Source organism: Erinaceus europaeus, chromosome 1 (assembly GCF_950295315.1).
Source record: "Erinaceus europaeus chromosome 1, mEriEur2.1, whole genome shotgun sequence".
Classification (NCBI taxonomy): domain Eukaryota; kingdom Metazoa; phylum Chordata; class Mammalia; order Eulipotyphla; family Erinaceidae; genus Erinaceus; species Erinaceus europaeus.
This window is the reverse complement of record NC_080162.1, coordinates 109,465,630-109,483,668: the sequence shown is the minus strand read 5'-3', so window position 1 is coordinate 109,483,668 and position 18,039 is coordinate 109,465,630. Positions and strand designations below refer to the sequence as shown.

The 18,039-nt window shown below is 43.4% G+C and overlaps 1 protein-coding gene across 50 annotated transcripts in view; it reads right to left on the bottom strand.

Annotated features, from left to right (window-relative positions):
* Positions 1–18,039, bottom strand: part of SORBS1 (sorbin and SH3 domain containing 1) — a 331,521-nt gene that overhangs the window by 186,910 nt on the left and 126,572 nt on the right. For 3 of the 50 annotated variants that reach the window (XM_060193311.1, XM_060193315.1, XM_060193320.1), the window contains one exon: positions 12,109–12,220. The exons of the other annotated variants lie outside the window; for them this stretch is intronic. The gene's annotated coding sequence lies outside the window, so the exon portion shown is untranslated. The remainder of the gene's footprint in view (positions 1–12,108; positions 12,221–18,039) is intronic. 50 annotated transcript variants of the gene reach the window in all.

Genomic DNA, 18,039 nt, shown 5'->3' with positions numbered 1-18,039 from the left:
AGCAGGGAAGCAGAGATGCAGGTGTTTCTCTTTCTTTCACTCCCTCACCCCCTGCTTCCCTCTTAATCCTGTCTCTACCCAAAATTAATAAATTGTAAAATGAATGAAAATTTAATGTGTACATTGCCTCTTTCCGACTATATTAAACATAACAGACTGACAACTTTAAAAAATATTTTGTTAATTTTATTTGAATGGGAGAGAGATACAGAGATCAGAGTACTGCTCAGCTCTGGCTTATGGTGGAGCTGGTAATCCGATTTTACATATTTACATATTAATAAAAGTATATATCTACCGACCTATATTTTAAATTCCAGTTGCTCTCTATGGATCAAACTATACCCATAATCACTTTGAATGTTAATGATCCAAATGTTACCACTTACAAGTGAAATTACCAGAGTATATAAAGGCCAATATCTGGCTGCACATTACATGTGAAAACCCACTTTAACTATAAATTCACATACATGTTAAAAAAGTAAATGGAGAAGACATATTATGCTAGTAGCTGTAAAACATGCTTGGTGTCTGGCTTCTTAAGGGCTGAGACTTGGTCAAAGGAAGGGGCATGGACGTCTAATGCTTTAAATTCCTCCCAAAGACACCCCCCCCAAAAAAAAATTCTCTCAACCAAATATATATTCTCTGGCCAGGAAAATGTTTCCAGAAAACTGGTTTTGCCCATCTGATAATAAAAAGCATGATAGAGGCATTGATTATGGCTACCGCAGGTGACAATTTCTACATTTGTCTTGTCTTGCTTATTTGTAACAAAAAAAAATAATAAAATAAGTGTTGCTCAGAGAGTGTGAGTTTTTAAGCTTACTCTATAATTCCTGTTCTGTCACTGCCTACAATGACTCTTTCTCTGCCCAATCTCCTTAGTGGCTGACAACACAAAATGGTCAGAAAATACAAGCTGTCAAAGATTCTTTCAGATACAAAAAAGCATACTAAGTAGACACACTACAAGAGCAACAATTAAAGCAGAGTAAAAAGTGGAAGTGAGTAATTTTTACAAGATCATTTCCAGGGAGTCAGGTGGTAGCACAGTGGGTTAAGTGCAGTTAGCGCAAAGCCCAAGGCACATCGTAAGGATCCCAGTTCAAGCCCCCGGCTCCCTACCTTCAGAAGAGTCGCTTCACAGGCAGTGAAGCAAGTCTGCAGGTGTCTATCTTTCTCTCCCCATCTCTGCCTTCCCCTCCTCTCTCCATTTCTCTCTGTCCTATCCAACAACAACAACAACAACAATAACTACAACAATAAAACAACAAAGGTGACAAAAGGGAATAACTAAATAAATATTTAAAATAATAATAAAAGATCATTTCCAAACTAATGTCACAGAGAACAGGTCTCAACATAAAGTGGTCCTGCCTTCACTATTCACAGCATATGTGTGTGTGCAGGTCTATGTATGTGTGCATATGCATATATGCCTGTATTTATATGCCTGTGTGTATATATACATGCATTTCCATCTACTGCCTTTTTCATATCTGTATGTGCATATAAATGATAATTGTAACAATAGTATACTTTCCTGCTGCCACCCCACAGAGGCCAGGGACACCCCCGGAATGAAGGTCCTGTAGTTGCACACAGACAAGACGTCGGAGTTGACTTTCCCCTTTCTGGCAGACTTTTTGACCACAATAAAAACAGGGTTTAACTTTCTTTTTATGAACTTGGGGTTTGAAGAAGCTGAGCTCCCAAGCTCATCTGCACCTTTTTAAGTGAAGGAGGGAACAGCAACCTGCTGAGGGGGGGGTCACAGCACCTCAACCTGAAGAATGAAGCCTCTTAGCGTGGAGCAAGGGGGTGGGCCCAGCATCCTGATCCTGCCCCAGGGCCTCCCATGCTACACCCCGCCCCCACCCCTGCCTTCCTAGAGCTAGTCTGTTCTCATCAGTAGTACGATCCCGTCCCCACTCCAGTGACACCTGATTGTTGTGGTATCTTGTTTGTTTTTATTTTTTAATTGTCTTTAAGGAGGAAGAACCCCCATTAAAGGGTGCACTTGTAAGAAACCAGATTTTCAAATAAACATTATGTACTTGTGTACGTACACACACACACACACACACACACACACACACACACACACACACACACAATACTCGACTATGGTTAATGCAGGATGGGAGAGGGGAGTTGAATGGCGTCTGAGATCCTGATTAAGACACCAACCTGACTGGGGCCGGGTGGTGGCTCACCTGGTTGAATGCACATGTTATAGTGTACAAGGACCTGGGTTCGAGCCCCCAGCCCCCACCTGCAGGGGGAAAACTTCACGAGTGGTGAAGCAGTGTTGCAGGTGTCTCTCTTTCTCTCACCCCCTTCCCTCTTGATTTCTGGCAGTCTTTATCAAATAAATAAAGATAATTTTTAAAAAAATTTTTTAAAGGTTTTAAAACAAAAGACACCAACCTGAGTTCACTGGAGAGATGACCTCACCAATGTACCCTGGAACCCCACCTCCCCAGAGCCCTGCCCCACTAGGGAAAGACAGAAACAGGCTGGGAGTATGGATCGATCTGCCAATGCCCATGTCCAGCCGAGAAGCAATTACAGAAACCAGACCTTCTACCTTCTGCACCTCCATAACGATCCTGGGTCCATATTCCCAGGGAGATAAAGAATAGAAAGTTCCCAATGGAGGGGATGGGATACAGAACTCTGGTGGTGGGAATTGTGTGGAATTGTACCCCTCTTATCCTAAAATCTAGTTGATCATTATTAAACCAATTTAAAAAAAAGAGCATATAAAATCCCTTACGGGAGTCGGGGGATATGTGCAACGGGTTAAGCGCACATGGTGCGAAGCACAAGGACCGGCGTAAGGATACTGGTTTGAGCCCCTGGATCCCCACCTTCAGGGGAGTCACTTCACAGGCGGTAAAGCAGGTCTGCAGATGTCTATCTTTCTCTCCCCCACTCTCCATTTCGCGCTGTCCTATCCAACAATGACGGCATCAGTAACAACAACAACAACACAATAGTAAAAAAAAAAAAAACAAGGGCAACAAAAGGGAAAATAAATAAATAAATTTTAAAAATTAAAATAAATAAATAAAATAAAATCCCTTACTTCTGACTCTTTTGGCAAAGAGTTCCAGGTATTTAAGCTGTGGCTACTGCTGTGAGCCTTAGTTCCTCCCAGAGGCAAAGTTAACAGTGTCTCCCCTGTGGTGAGTGGCGAGGATTACTGGGGCCAGGCATTCACCCACACAGCCCAGCAGTTGACACACCATAAGAACTCAATGAACCCTCACATATCGGTGTGGTTTTTATTTTCCATTTGTTTCATTCTAATTCCAGAAATAAGGAGTGGGAGGAAGTCCTGGTTAATAAAATCCTTGTCACTAAGTTGCTGCTTTACTGGAATTCTCCTTGAATGAAGCACCAGACTAAGAACGTACAAAATTTGCTACCCTGCACCCTGTATTTGTACAAAGCTCTGCTGGTAAAAGAACAGACCAGTAGTGTCTCTGACGATCTACATTACAGGTGGGTAACAGAGTTCAATATTAAATAGAAAAATAGGAAAATCAGTATGGTTTGTTTTGAAGGTTTAGTGAGGACAAAGGACTAAGCATATAAATTGGAAAGGATCACAGTTTCCAAACATTATGAGCCTCAAAGACTTGACTGGCCATTGAGATGAGAAAATGCAACATCCAGACACACATCCTCCCCGTAACAGAAGAATCCTCCTTCCTGTTAAGTCTTTCCAACAGAGAGGGAAGGAGTAGTTAGGATGACACAAGTCTGTCAGCCATGGAGGTCACTGCTATTGTATCTTCTTCCTTTTCATTTTTTCCCCTTTTCAGATAGAAGCAGACAAACCGGAGAGGAAGGGAGAGTGTGGGGGGGGGGGGAGGGAGAGAGAGAGAGAGAGAGAGAACACCAAGGCTTCCAGCACCAAAGCTTCCTTCAACATGGTGGTAGCCAGGTTCAAACCTGGGTCACACACATGACAACGCAGTGCATTATCCAGGTAAGCTATTTTGCCAGCCCTCTGCCATGCTTTCTGGAGATTAAACTTCCTGAAGAGGTGTGCGTCTTGTACATCACAATGACAACAAAAGATTATCCTAAACTTTTAAAAATGACATTCCTGCATTCTTCTCTCTCTCTCTTAAAGGCAGCAATAGAAAGTTAAAACCTAATGTTCCTAACATGGATAGTCAGTCCAAAAGTCTCTAAAACAGAAATCTAAAATCACATAAAAGTAGAAAGTTGGGAAACAAATGGATTACTCCCTTTTAAAAAATAAATAAATAAATAAGTAAATAAATGATTACGACAAGCCCACAATCAAATGTTCTTTGATACTTCCAAACTCATTAATTCATTCAACAAAACTTCACTAAAGTTGAGGCCTTGATAATTAGGTCTGTTCACATTTAAAGTATGTCTTTCGTATGTGAAAAACCAAACATTCACAAATTCTAACAGGCTATTTTAAAGATGCTGCAGTGATGAGAGAAAGAATAGAGATCTCACAGGATCTCACAGGATCACCATGCCTCGGCCTTGCGTGAGCTTAATGTGCAGCTTGGCGGTACGAGAATCCAGCATGAAGTCCAGCCAGTCTATCTTGGCGTTACTCTCGATCGCACTCTGTCATTTCACGAACATCTCATAAAAACTGCAGCAAAGGTGGGCGCGAGGAATAACATCATTGCAAGACTGGCCAGCTCCTCATGGGGCGCGAGCGCTTCCACACTACGATCATCATCTCTGGTATTATGCTATTCCACTGCAGAATACTGTGCCCCAGTATGGTTCCATAGCCCCCATGTCCACTTGGTCGATTCCAAATTATATTCCTCCATGAGGATAATTTCTGGAACCATCCGTTCCACCCCAGTTCCATGGCTGCCAGTTCTTAGCAACATCGCCCCGCCAGATATTCGTCGGGATGCGGCATCATCTAAGTTCATTTCCCACGTCTACGCTCGACCGAACCTGCCAATATACACGGATATCTTCGCCCACCCTGTCCAACGCTTGACGTCTCGTTACCCAATCTGGTCCCCTACGCCTACACTGAATTTCTCTGTTCCAGACTCTTGGAAACAGAGTTGGCAGTCAGCTGAGGTAAAGAACAAACACCTCATCACAGACCCCTGCAAGCGTCAACCCGGCTTTGACCTAGCACGTTATGATTGGGCCCTCCTCAATCGCTATCGAACAGGCCATGGCCGGTGCGCCGCTATATTCCATCGCTGGGGAGCCAGAGATGACCTGAACTGCCCCTGTGGCTACAGACAGACGATGACCCACATAGTCAACGACTGCCACCTCTCCAGATTCAAAGGAGGTCTCGAAACTTTACATCAGGCTCAACCTGACGTTGTTGACTGGCTACGGAAGAAGGGCAAACGCTAGAAGAAGACAGGAAAAAAAAAAAACCTCCTATGCCCTCTTATGATAAAAATCCTTCATATAATTCTGAAAGTCAGAAATGAAAAATATTTGAGTTCTCAGCATGGTAAGGACACAATTAAAATTGCCATCAGCTAATATCACAGTTCCAAAAATTAATCAGCAAATGTGAATTCGGAGAATCAGGTGCATCAGAGCTTGGGGTAGCATGAGATCTGCAAAAGCCACAGAAAATTTGCCAACAGATTTTACTGAAATTAAATTCAACCACTGAATAAAGGCTGAAAAATCCCTCTGACCCCAAAGAGAGAGAGAGAGAAAGAGAGAGTTTAAATACATTCCAACTTTTTACCAGCCACCCCAAAGTCCAAAGAGAGGAGAGAAGGAGCAGACAAGGTTCAAGAATGTGCCCTAGAGACTGATTAGATGAGAATGAGCTGCAAAAGCCCTTTTTTGGACTCAGCCAGCAGTCGGCATTTACTCATTTCACATGGACAAGCAGCAGAGGCCTTCCAAGGGGGGCGGGGGAGGGGGGTGTCTGCCTGATGAGGGAAACCCTTCTCGACACTCAGCTCAGCCTCCTCATTAAATTCAGAGTGAAACCAGCTGCTGGAAAGGCAAAGGGTGACCTCGCCATGGTTCTGGAAACTCCTAGCAAAGAAAATAAATGGAGTGTCTGGGCCATGGGAGCCCAGAGATGGCCGAGCTAGAAGTGAAACTTCAAGCAACCAAAGGAGGGGAATAAGTCGTGCTCTCTGCTGCTGGCTGGAAATACTGTGTGGTCTCCCCATAGCATGTGTCCAGGCCACACTGCAAACCTTCCAACCCCACCACCATCAGAGGGGGGAGAGCAGATGGAAGAAGACATAGACAAGAGGGGCTGGGAATCCCTGAAGACCAGCAAAAACTATATGGATGATGAGTAGTCGAATTACTCCCCAGCCCAGAGAACACTGCAGTTGGGAGTGGGAGATCAAGTCTTCACAAGAATGAATACAATTGCATAGAGAGACATTAAAAGTTTTCACTCAATAGAGGTCCAAAAGTTTCATTTATTCTCCTTCACTACTTAACCCCTAAATTTAAACACCAGAATTCGGGAACTATGTTTAAATATAAATATGGTGTGAGAATTTTTTTTTAATTTTTTATATTTGTTTATTTATTTATTCCCTTTTGTTGTCCTTGTTGTTTTATTGTTGTAGCTATTATTGATGTCGTTGTTGTTGGATAGGACAGAGAGAAATGGAGAGAAATGGGAAGACAGAGGGGGAGAGAAAGATAGACATCTGCAGACCTGCTTCACCGCCTGTGAAAGTGACTCCCCTGCAGGTGGGGAGCCGGTGGCTTGAACCAGGATCCTCATGCTGGTCCTTATGCTTTGCGCCACGTGCACTTAACCCACTGCACTACCGCCCGGCTCCCTATTTATTTATTTTTTACCAGAGCACTGCTCAGTTCTGGCTTATGGTGGTGTGGAGGATTGAACCTGGGACCTCACAGCCTCTGGCATGAAATTCTCTTTGCATAACCATTATTCTATCTACCCCTGTCCATTCCCTCCCCCGTTCTCTCTCCCCCACCTCTTTGCCCCCCCCCATTAATAAGTAAATCTTTTTAGGAAAAAAAAGATATCTTCAACACACAAAATGGGAGACACAGACTAACCTTGCTTTGGCTTGGATTACTATAAAAGCCAAAACAAACGCTTCATGTAGCTATGTGGTTGGAAAAACCCAATATAAGCCATTCTTGTCTTTTCTGTAGAAAACTGGTTATTATTACTTTTACCCCCGAATGAATTGTTTATTGTGTTAAAAAGAATTAGGTACAGCTCTTCACATGACATAACATGGGATCCATGTGGTTTTTCCTCCACATCTGTCATAAATTCACAAATGACTTGATTGTCTCAAATGTAAGTCACCTTGTCCAGGGCCCTGGGGAAGCGTTGGAAAGGACTAAGCGATGTCATTCCTAGTCAGTAATGATAAAGAAGCATAAATCGGGGGCCAGGTGGTGGCACACCTGGTTAAGTGCTCATATTAAAGTGTGCACGGACCCAGGTTCAAGCCCCTTGTCCCCACCTGCAGGGGAAAAGCTTCATGAATGGTGAAGCAGGGCTACAGGTGTCTCTCTGTCTCCTTCTCATCTTCCCCTCCTCTCTCAATTTCTCTCTGTCTCTATCCAATAATAAATATTTTTTTAAAGAAATATAAAAAGCAGGAGCACTGAAGAGATTATCTGCCCTTCAACCAAACTGTTCATGTGTACCTCAAGTTTCATTATGAATTTCAGTTCTCTGGATCTTGAAATATTTTCAGTGGCTTGGGAGATGGCTCTGTGTAGAGCACATTTCTGACATAAATGAGGCCCCCTGTTCAGTCCCCGGGACTACATGTAACTGAGTAATGCTCTGGTGTCTCCTCCCCCACCCCCGTATTAATTAACTACAGGTATTTTCTCTTCAGATAGTTAAACTAATCTTCGTGAGATGTTATCCCTAGAAAAGAAAGAGGGTGTCAGCAATTACCCTCCAATAAAAATGGGGGGGGGGGGAAGCATTGGGGAAACAGCATAATGGTTCTGCAAAAGACTTTCACACCTGAAGACCAGATGTCCCAATGTACAATCCCCAGCACTATCATAAGCCAGAGCTGAGCAGTGGTCTTATGCCTCTATTTCTGTTTCCTTCTCTCTTCGCTAACATAAATAAATAAACGTAAAACACAAAATGGTATACATGCACCACCTGGGAAGGTACTAGTTTAAACAGCAGATTACAGGTTCAACATGTTGCATTCCCAAGGACCCTCAGACCTGAATTTCTGGCACCTAGTATTTAATATTATAAGTTAATGGGTGTGGGAGCCAAGTGGTGGCACATTTGGTTAAGCACATATAGTATGAAGCTGAAGGAGCCTGTTCTGAGTCCCCGGCTCCTATCTGCAGGGGGACGCTTCAAAAGTGGTGAAGCAGGTCTGCAGGTGTCTATCTTTCTCTCCCCTTTTCTATCTCCCCCTCCTCTCTCAATTTCTCTCTGTCCTATCCAATGGGGTGGGGGGATGGCCACCAGGAGTTGTGGATTCATAGTGCAGGAACTGAGCCCCAGCAATAGCCCTGAGGCAAGAGAGAGAGAGAGAGAAAGAGAGAAAGAGAGAGAGAGACTGGAAGTGGACCAGGCAGTGGTGAACCCAGTTAAGCTCACATAGTACTAAGCGCAAGGACTGGCACAAGGATCCAGGTTCAAGCGCCTGGCTCCCCACCTGGAGGGGGGACACTTCACAAGCGGTGAAGCAGGTCTACAGGCAGAGTCTCTCTCTCCCTCTCTATCTCCCCCTCCTCTCTCAATTTCTCTCTCTTCGATTTAATAAAATGGGGGGTGGGGGGCTGTGACCGTGAATGCTGCTCATTGTCACCAAACTTCTCATTGCAACCAATCACCTGGCCACAGACCTGAGCTCAACCTACAGGGACGCAGAGGTTACAACAAGGATACAGAGTTTACAACCAATCACCAAATGCTCCTAGCTCAACCCCATCCTTTACACAAAGCTGGAAATGACTGTGAATGTGTTGCATCACTTGAAATAGAATTTGTAATTCACGGGGATTATGTCAGAATTTCATTTAATCGGGGAGACAGTTTTTCTCTCTCTGTCCCCCCCCCCCCCCGAAAAATGTTCACAGTGAATAAAACAACATGTGAATGTTCTCCTTACAGGGTCTGCCAGGCATGACGGCACCCCATCTGCACAGTCTGGCACAGTTTCCAAAGGAGAAACTTACTCCAGGTATACTAATCTATTAGCTTGGATGTTTCTTCCTTTTTTAAGAAAATTTAATTTAATTTAATTTATTTATCACAGGATAAAGAGAGAAAATGAGAGGGAAAGGGAGAGAGAGAGAGGGAGAGAGATACCTGCAGCCCTGCTTTAGCTAGCATTCTTGAAGTTTTCCCCCTGCATGTGGGGACCAGGGGCTTGAACCCAGGTCCTTGCACACTGTAATGTGAGTGCTTAAACAGGTGCGCCCTCGCCTGGCCCCTTAGCTTGAATATTTCTAAACCTTTAAGAAAATCCAAAATCCAAATGTATATAAAACTTATGAGTTTCATATTATAATCTATAAAATGATGATAACCTCAAAATATTGTGACACGTCTTTTGATACTCAGTTTTCTAATTATAAAAGCACTGAGTTTTAACAGCCCGTTCATATTTTATCCTATCATGCCATCATAAGGATAAAGTCTTCCTTTTGCATCAAACTCTCAACTTCTCAACATTTTCCCCAACCCACTTAGTTCTATTATCCAGCAACAGAAGATACCTTTCTAGAAAGTAACTGGAATGCGATTTTTTTTTTTTTTAAAAATCAGGATCTGGGGAGGCTCCACTAGGGAAAAAGAGGGGCAGGCTGGGCGTATGGATCAACCTGTCAATGCCATTGTTTGGTGCATATGTTATAAGGCACAAGGACCCGGTTTTGAGCCCCCACTCCCACCTGCAGGGGGAAAGTTGTACAAAAAGGTGAAACAGGGCTACAGGTGTCTGTCTCTCTCCCTCTGTCACTCCCTTCCTTATTGATTGCTGACTGTCTACCCAATAAATAAAGATAAAAAAATTTCTCAAAAGAAAAAAAAAATCAAAAGTAGATTGAAAATTTTTTAAAGAATCCCATTTTTATATCTAAAGTGTAGGTTTTTACTTCAACAGATATTTTAAAGTTGCTGAAAGTACAAAGGAAACAAACATCTGAAAATGAAAGCAAAGTTCCACCAGGTCTCCACCCTAACATAACCTCTTACTCTGAGCGGCCACACTCCTATAAAGACCACTCACATTTTGGTGAATTTACCTCTGATGCTGGTAATGACCAGCTTTTCAAGATTCTATCAGTCTGCAACATGTCAACTTTTCCTTTGAGGAGCTGGGGTAAATAGACTCAAGTTTCCCATTAGTAATGAAGGTAACCAAATTGAATATATAATTAAATATATTGCTGGGGAACAAACTATCATTACCATCAAGAGTACCCCCTTTATAGCAAAGGTTATATGCTTGCTTGGCCTGTTAGTATTCAACAGCTCATTTAATCCTGATGTATTATATGTGAATTGCTATTAGCAATTTAGGAAGTAGGAAATGGTTCAGTATGTCCTCCCAGCTCCATGACCAATATTAACTGGTAAAACCATACCATAAAATCCAATCTACCTGACCCTGAATCCAACACTCTTAACCACGGTCTCACATTCCCAAGAGGTGTCTTACAGGGCCCTTCCTTCCACTCCCAACTTGCTATGCTTGTGATGAGAGAATGTGCTAGCCAAATCCTTCCACAAATCTCTCCAGGCTATCTGCTCCATGGCAGGTTCCCTGCTCTACCTAAGACCACAAAGACAAATACTGTCACTGCCCTTGAGGAGCTTACAGTCCAAGGCATTCGGGGTATTTAAAAGTAAGACAACGTTTTTTTTTTTTTTTTTTTTTTTTTTAACAAGCCACATGACAGAGTCCACTGTTGGCTGATGAGAGTGACAGTGAACAGAAACTTGGACTTAGGACCATGAACAGCAGATCTAAGTGACCTCATGGGCCTGTGAAATGAACTGAGAACTAATTAGGGACTCACTCTTCATATTTTCACTACAAGCCTCTTTCACAGCACAAATTCCCAAACTAGATTTTTTTTCTTTTTGGCTCTGCAAGTAGAGGGATTGAAAGAAAAATATCAGTTTAAAGTAAAACTGAGTCTTGGAAAGCTTGCAAAAAAAATTTTTTTAACTTATGCAATTGAGGTCACCCTCCAACCCCAAGCGGTTGTTGGAGTCCAGTGACTAACTCTCTTGTCAACTTGTCTTGTGTGCTTGTCATCTGAAGTGGCAAAGATATCCCACTTTCCAGTAAACACACAGCTCTTTTTAGAGCTAATGGGAGCGCTGGAGCAGATTTAGGAGGAGGGTTTTTTTTTGGCTCAGCTTGAACTAGAGTCTAACAGAAGGGCAGTTATTCACCATGGTCCAGCAAGGCAGAGACAGGTAATGCAGGTGAGAGGACCCTGAGGAATATGGGTCAGTGGATGTGGCCATTAAAGTCCTCTTCTTCTCCCGTCACTAACCATTGGCAATTCTTTGCCTTCCTTTTATAAAATCAGTTGGTGTGGGGGGGTGGATTTGTGGCACACCTGGTTAAGCACATGTTACAGTGCACAAGGATGGGTTCAAGCCCCTGGTCCCCACCTGCAGGGAAAGCTTCAAAGGTGGTGAAGTAGGACTGCAGGTATGTCTCTGTCTCTTTCCCTGTTTATCTCCCCATCCCTTCTCAATTTCTCTCTGTCTCTAACAAATAAATGAAAATTTTTTAAAAACTGAGAAAAAGAGTATCTATTTAAAAAAAAAAAAAATCAATCTGTTTCTTCTTTCTCCTCATAGCCTCAAACCTTCCTCAGAAGCAAGGGGATGAAAAAGACAGAGTCAGGTTCAACTATCATTTCAGCACTTACGAGTTGCATGGGCTGGGACAAGTTACCTGCTGTGTACTATGGGGTGGTCACAGCAACCCTCTCGTGTAGCTCTTGCCAGCCATGGTGGGGGTAACATGCGAATAGCCCTAGGGAGCGTCAAGCATAGTAAGGCAGGTTGTGACTACTTGGGGTCTCAGGAAGGAGAGTCTGTTTGCATAGCCACTGTGCTACTCCCCCTGCCTTGGTTCTGAGTACTTGGAGGTGACAACTGTCACAAAGGAGTCCAGGCACTTGCTGTCAAGTCCACTCTTTGTATCAACTGTAGTGACAACTTCAGCATCATTTACCTCTTCTGAAAATCAGAAAGGATTCTCCAGATTAGTGGTGGTGGTGGGTGTTCAGGACTCTACACATTCTGGTACTCTCTCTACTCTTGGTAGCACTCTACTTCTGCAAGCTAGTCAATAAAATAATTTTTGTTGTTTAAATTTCAGATCTCTGAAAACCTCCAGAGGTAAAGGGACTCTCTGACACTTGGAACTATCCTAGTACCTTATGAAACAGAGCATGTTGAATTTTTTTTTAATTAATATTAGAGGGGTTGGGCAGACTCATGCAAGAATCCTGGGGTTTGAGCCCCCAGCTTCCCACCTGCAGAGGGGGCTCTTCACATAGTGAAGCAGACCTGCAGGTATCTTTCTTTCTCTCCCCCTCTGTCTTCCCCTCCTCTCTTCATTTCTCTCTGTCCTATCCAGCAACAACAGCAGCAATGACAACAATAATAATAATGACAATATGGGCAACAAAATGGGAAAAATGGCCTCCAAGAGCAGCGGATTCGTAGTGCAGGCACTGAGCCCCAGCAATAACCCTGGAGGCAAAAAAAAAAAAAAAGAAAAGAACTATTATTTAAAAAAATAAAAAAGAATCACTATTGGGTCCAATCTATTGTCAAAGCCTTTAGAAATCAAGTCGCTTGACACCTTCATTGTGAGATGAGTAAAACAATTCAGTTGGGGAAAAGGAGCTGCCCACAAAAGACATGTGTGAGCTTGGGACTTGGACAGGAATGAAACAAGGGCTACTAAACATCTAATCTATGCTGTTTCTCCCAGAAAATGCTGCCTTGAGTCCAGAAACAGCTAATTACCTTTATCTTTCAACAGACCAAAAGGAAGATGGCACAATTTACATCATAGTTTAATGGGAGCAAGATTTTTTATTCACTGAAAAACACTCTTTCTGAAGTTTAACAATCTGGGTGGAATTCATTTAGTGAAGCCAGGAATTTCATCACTCCAAGCTTTTCATTCAGAGAGACAAGGAAACAGAGAGGAAGAGACCTTCCCCAACTGTCATGGCACCCCAGTGTGGTGCTGGGACTCAAACCTGGGCCACATACACATCTTGGCATGTACCCCACTGGGTGAGCTATCTCTCTGGCCCATGGCATGTGCTGTTAAAACCTCCAAGTTGTGAAGCCAATGAGAGAGCTGAAACAGCTTGGATAGAAAAACAAATTCTACAACCAGAATCTTTACTTATCCATTGTGTGTGTGTGTGTGTGTGTGTGTGAGAGAGAGAGAGAGAGAGAGAGAGAATGACAAGAAAGGTGGATATCAATAATAATACGGGGAGGTCGTGTGGTAGGGCAGCGGTAAGGATCTCAGTTCGAGCCCCAGCTCCCCACCTGCCAGGGGGTGGGGGGTGGCCTCACAAGCTTTGAAGCAGATTACAGGTGTTTATCTTTTTCTCCCCCTCTCTATCTCCCCATCTCTCCATTTCTCTCTGTCCTATCCAACAACAACAACATCAATGGCAACAATAATGACAACAATAACAACAACAAGGACAACAAAATGGGCGGGGGGGGGAGGGAAATGGCCTCCAGGAGCAGTAGGTTTGTGGTGCAGGCACCAAGCCCCAGGGATAACCCTGGAGGCAAATAATAATAGTAATAATAATAATACCTTTATTTTAAAGCTAAAAAACACGAAACTTACATTCCTATTCTTTCTATATAAGATTGAACAATGTCAAATAACTTTAAGTCAAAAACAGTCAAATAACGAGCTTTTTACACTGTTCATCTAACAGAAGACCTTCAGCAGTGAAGACTACCTTCTCAAACATAGTTTCAAGAAAATTATCCCTATTCCATATGACCATATGATATTCTCCCATGAGTTCTGGGTAGAAAAGGCAAGGGAGGGAGTCGGGCTGTAGCGCAGCGGGTTAAGCGCATGTGGCTCAAAGCGCAGAGACCGGCATAAGGATCCCGGTTGGAGCCCCCGGCTCCCCACCTGCAGGGGAGTCGCTTCACAGGCGGTGAAGCAGGTCTGCAGGTGTCTATCTTTCTCTCCTCCTCTCTGTCTTCCCCTCCTCTCTCCATTTCTCTCTGTCCTATCCAACAACGACAACAACAATAATAACTACAACAATAAAACAATAAGGGCAACAAAAGGGAATAAATAAATTATTTTAAATTAAATTAAAAAAAAAAAAAGAAAAGGCAAGGGAGATCTGGAGTTTCACAAATGTTACCAGTAACTCCACTGACTAGAAGTCTTTATTTTCTAAGCTTTCCTATTAAAGCTGTACCACAGAATAATTTACAAGCTGTCTGGGGCATGTAGTGAGAAGAAAAAAAAAGTATGTCTGACATTTAAATTTTTTCAAAACATCTCTTGTAAAAAGAGCTTGGAGGTGTGGCAGGTCTGGGCCTTGCTGGTGTCTTAAGGGAGAGCTCAAGTTTTCAGCAGTGTGGGGCAGGGACCTGGCTATAGCTTCAAAGCTCAGAGGCCCAGGCCAGCTCTCTCCTGCACCCTGGGGTGCTATTGGGCAAAGCCAATATCATTGTTCCTATCTGGGGTCTCAGCAGTGTTTGCCCTGAAGGTGTCCCTGCTGCTTGAGGAAACATGCTAAATATTTCTGCAAAATACTGCTGTGTGGAAGCCACAGGAAAGAGATTTCCTCCAGTGACTCCTTGCTAAAAAAAAAGGGGGGGGGATGGGGAGGGGCTGCATTGGAGAATCAGTCTTGCAAGCAGCTTGTTCTTTTTGCCAGATGTTTTCAAAAGAGGGTCTTGTACATAGTATTTGAGAGGCATTTTGTTGTTGTCTGGAATAAAGAGGACATGACCATAAAAGATCTCCTAACTGAGCATTAAGAGCAAACTCAAATTAAAAAGCAATATGGGGGTGGGAAAGAAGCCTCTTCCAATAACATGACATTTGCATTTCTTAGTGATGCAATGATGCACTCTAAACAGCCTTCCTGAAAAAAGTAAAACCGCTTTGTGGAAATTCAGCTTTTGCCATCTTCTGTTTAAAAAAGATGTAAGGATAAAGAGACTTTCCCAGGCCAGGATGGCCAATGTGCCCTCTACCACACCATCTCCTCTTCTCCCCACTCACTGTCTGCCCACCTCTCAGCAACAGCCCCATTTCTGCTTGACTACAGCACCTACAGACAGAACAGCGTCCACTCTACTCCCACAGCCAAGCCTTCCTAAGCTTTGCCTAAAGACTTCTCTCTCAAAGAATAACCCTTCCCAGACCTTCAGCCAAGCTGCTTCTGGCATATCGTTCACATGGCTTCTAGAGGCTTCAAAAAGGCTCCTTAGGTGGCATGGGGAGATGACTCAGAAGGGAGAGTATGTTCTTTGTATGTGTGAGGTGCCAGGTTTGATCCTTGGCAACACATATGACAGAGTAGTTACTCTGGACTTTTTTTTTTAATATTTATTTATTTATTTCTTCCCTTTTGTTTCCCTTGTTGTTTTATTGTTGTAGTTATTGTTGTTTTCCTTGTTGGACAGGACAGAGAGAAATGGAGAGAGGAGGGGAAGACAGAGAGGGGGAGAAAAAGACAGACACCTGCAGACCTGCTTCACCGCCTGTGAAGCGACTCCCCTGCAGGTGGGGAGCCGGGGGCTCGAACCGGGATCCTTATGCTGGTCCTTGTGCTTGGCGCCACCTGCGCTTAACCTGCTGCGCTACCACCCAACTCCCTACTCTGGACTTTATGACTCTCTCTCTCTCTCTCTCTCTTTCTCTCTCTCAGACACATAAAATAAGTAAACAAGTAAAAAATTTTGGAAGGTCCAGGAGGTGACTCAGTGTGTAGAATCCAAGACTTGCATGCATGAAGCATCTAGTTCAATCCTGTCATGGGGTGGTACTCTAATCTCTCTACCTCATTAAATATTTTTATTCTTTTAATTTTTTTAATTAATTAAGTAATTAATTAATTCCCTTATGTTGCCCTTGTTTTATTGTTGTAGTTATTATTGTTGTTGTTAATGTCACTGTCGTTAGATAGGACATAGAGAAATGGAGAGAGGAAGGGAAGACAGAGAGGGGGGAAAGAAAGACAGGCACCTGCAGACCTGCTTCACTGCTTGTGAAGCCACTCCCCCACAGGTGGAAAGCCGGGAGGGGGGGGGGGGGGCTCGAACCGGGATCCTTATGCCAATCCTTGTGCTTCACGACACGTGCGCTTAACCCGCAGCTACCGCCCAGCTCCGTCAGCTCTGGTTTCATGGTGGTCCAGGGATTGAACCTGGGACTTTTGAGCCTCAGCCATGAGAGTTTCTTTGTATAACCATTATACTATCTACCCCTACCCTCATTTTCTTTTTCTTTCTATATCTGTCTCCCTTTCTCTTCTCTCCCTGTCCTAGTCAGTAAAGTAGGGGGGATATATATATACACACACACACATAGCTCCCAGGAGCTGTGGATTTGTAGTGCCAACACCAAGCCCCATTGACAACCCTGGAGACAGAGAGACAAAGAGGGGAGGGGAGGGGAGAAGAGGGAAAGGGAGGGGAGGGGAGGGGAGGGGAGGGGAGGGGAGGGGAGGGGAGGGGAGGGGAGGGGAGGGGAGGAGAGGAGAGGAGAAAGAAGTGGTGAAGTCATGAGGCTATGAGGGTGCCATCCAGTTTGACTTCCACCTCCATGTCCTAGTTACCCTCCAGGGTAATTTGCTTTGTATGCTCGAGCTTCACTTTTTCTCTTCTGCAAAGTATATGTAAAGCAATTAAAATCTATCTTTAGTGATGATTATGAGAACAGGCTGTGATACATATAAAACTTTATATACATAAAGGAATTCAAGCCCGGTGTCAACCATTATTGCTTTTCCCAAATTCTGCCTACAGATTGTATTAATAGTTCCTCTATTTAAATGTTTTCAAATTACCTACTGTAAATGTGCCATATGTTTCCTGCCAGGATTCTAACACACAGTAAGTGACATTCTCTTATCCTCATCTTCCCCTTTAGAGTTTTCTACCTAAGAAGCCCTTGCTATCTTTTAAAATGTCAACTCTTTTATTTCTCAATATTTAGATACTTTCCATGTTACTTCACAGTTTAGGCCATGTGTAAATCTACTTTATCTAACTTATAAGTTGAGTCATCCTGACTGCCTTTCCTTGTATTTGAAGTCTTTGAGCTCTTCAATGATTTACAGTCCAAATTTCAAGGCTCCGAGCAGCTTTAGGGATCTCCAGGGTCAGCAATACCAAAAAGTGTACCATGAAACACTTTCCAGAAAAGATAGTGAGTGGGGGCCGGGCAGTTGCGCACCGGATTACGTGTGCATAGTATGAAGCACAAGGACCGGAGCAAGGGTCCCAGTTTGAGCCCCCCAGCTCCCCACCTGCAGAGAAGTCGCTTCACAAATGGTTATCAAGTCTGCAGGTGTCTATGTTTCTCTCCCCCTCATTATCTTCCCCTCCTCTCTCAATTTCTCTCTGTCCTATCTTGTTTTTTAAAAGGAGAAAAAATGGCCTCCAGAAGCAGTGGATTCATAGTGCACCAAGCTCCACTGATAACCATGGAGGCAAAAAAAAAAAAAAAAAAAAAAAGGAAAGAAAGGAAGGAAGGAAGGAAAGTAGGAAAAGTTAGTGAGTGTGCAGCAAAAGGTGTTCCAATCTATTAGAGCTGCAAAGTCTTTCCATCTTGGATTTTTTTTTTTTAATCTTCATTTATTGATTGGATAGAGACACCCAGAAATTGAGAAGAGGAGAGAAAGATAGAGAGAGATAGAGATACCTGTAGCCTTCTGCAGAGGGTACCAGGAGCTTGAGCCTGTGTCCTTGCACATTATAACATGTGCACTCAGCCAGGTGTGCCACCACACGGTCCCCATCTTGGATAGATA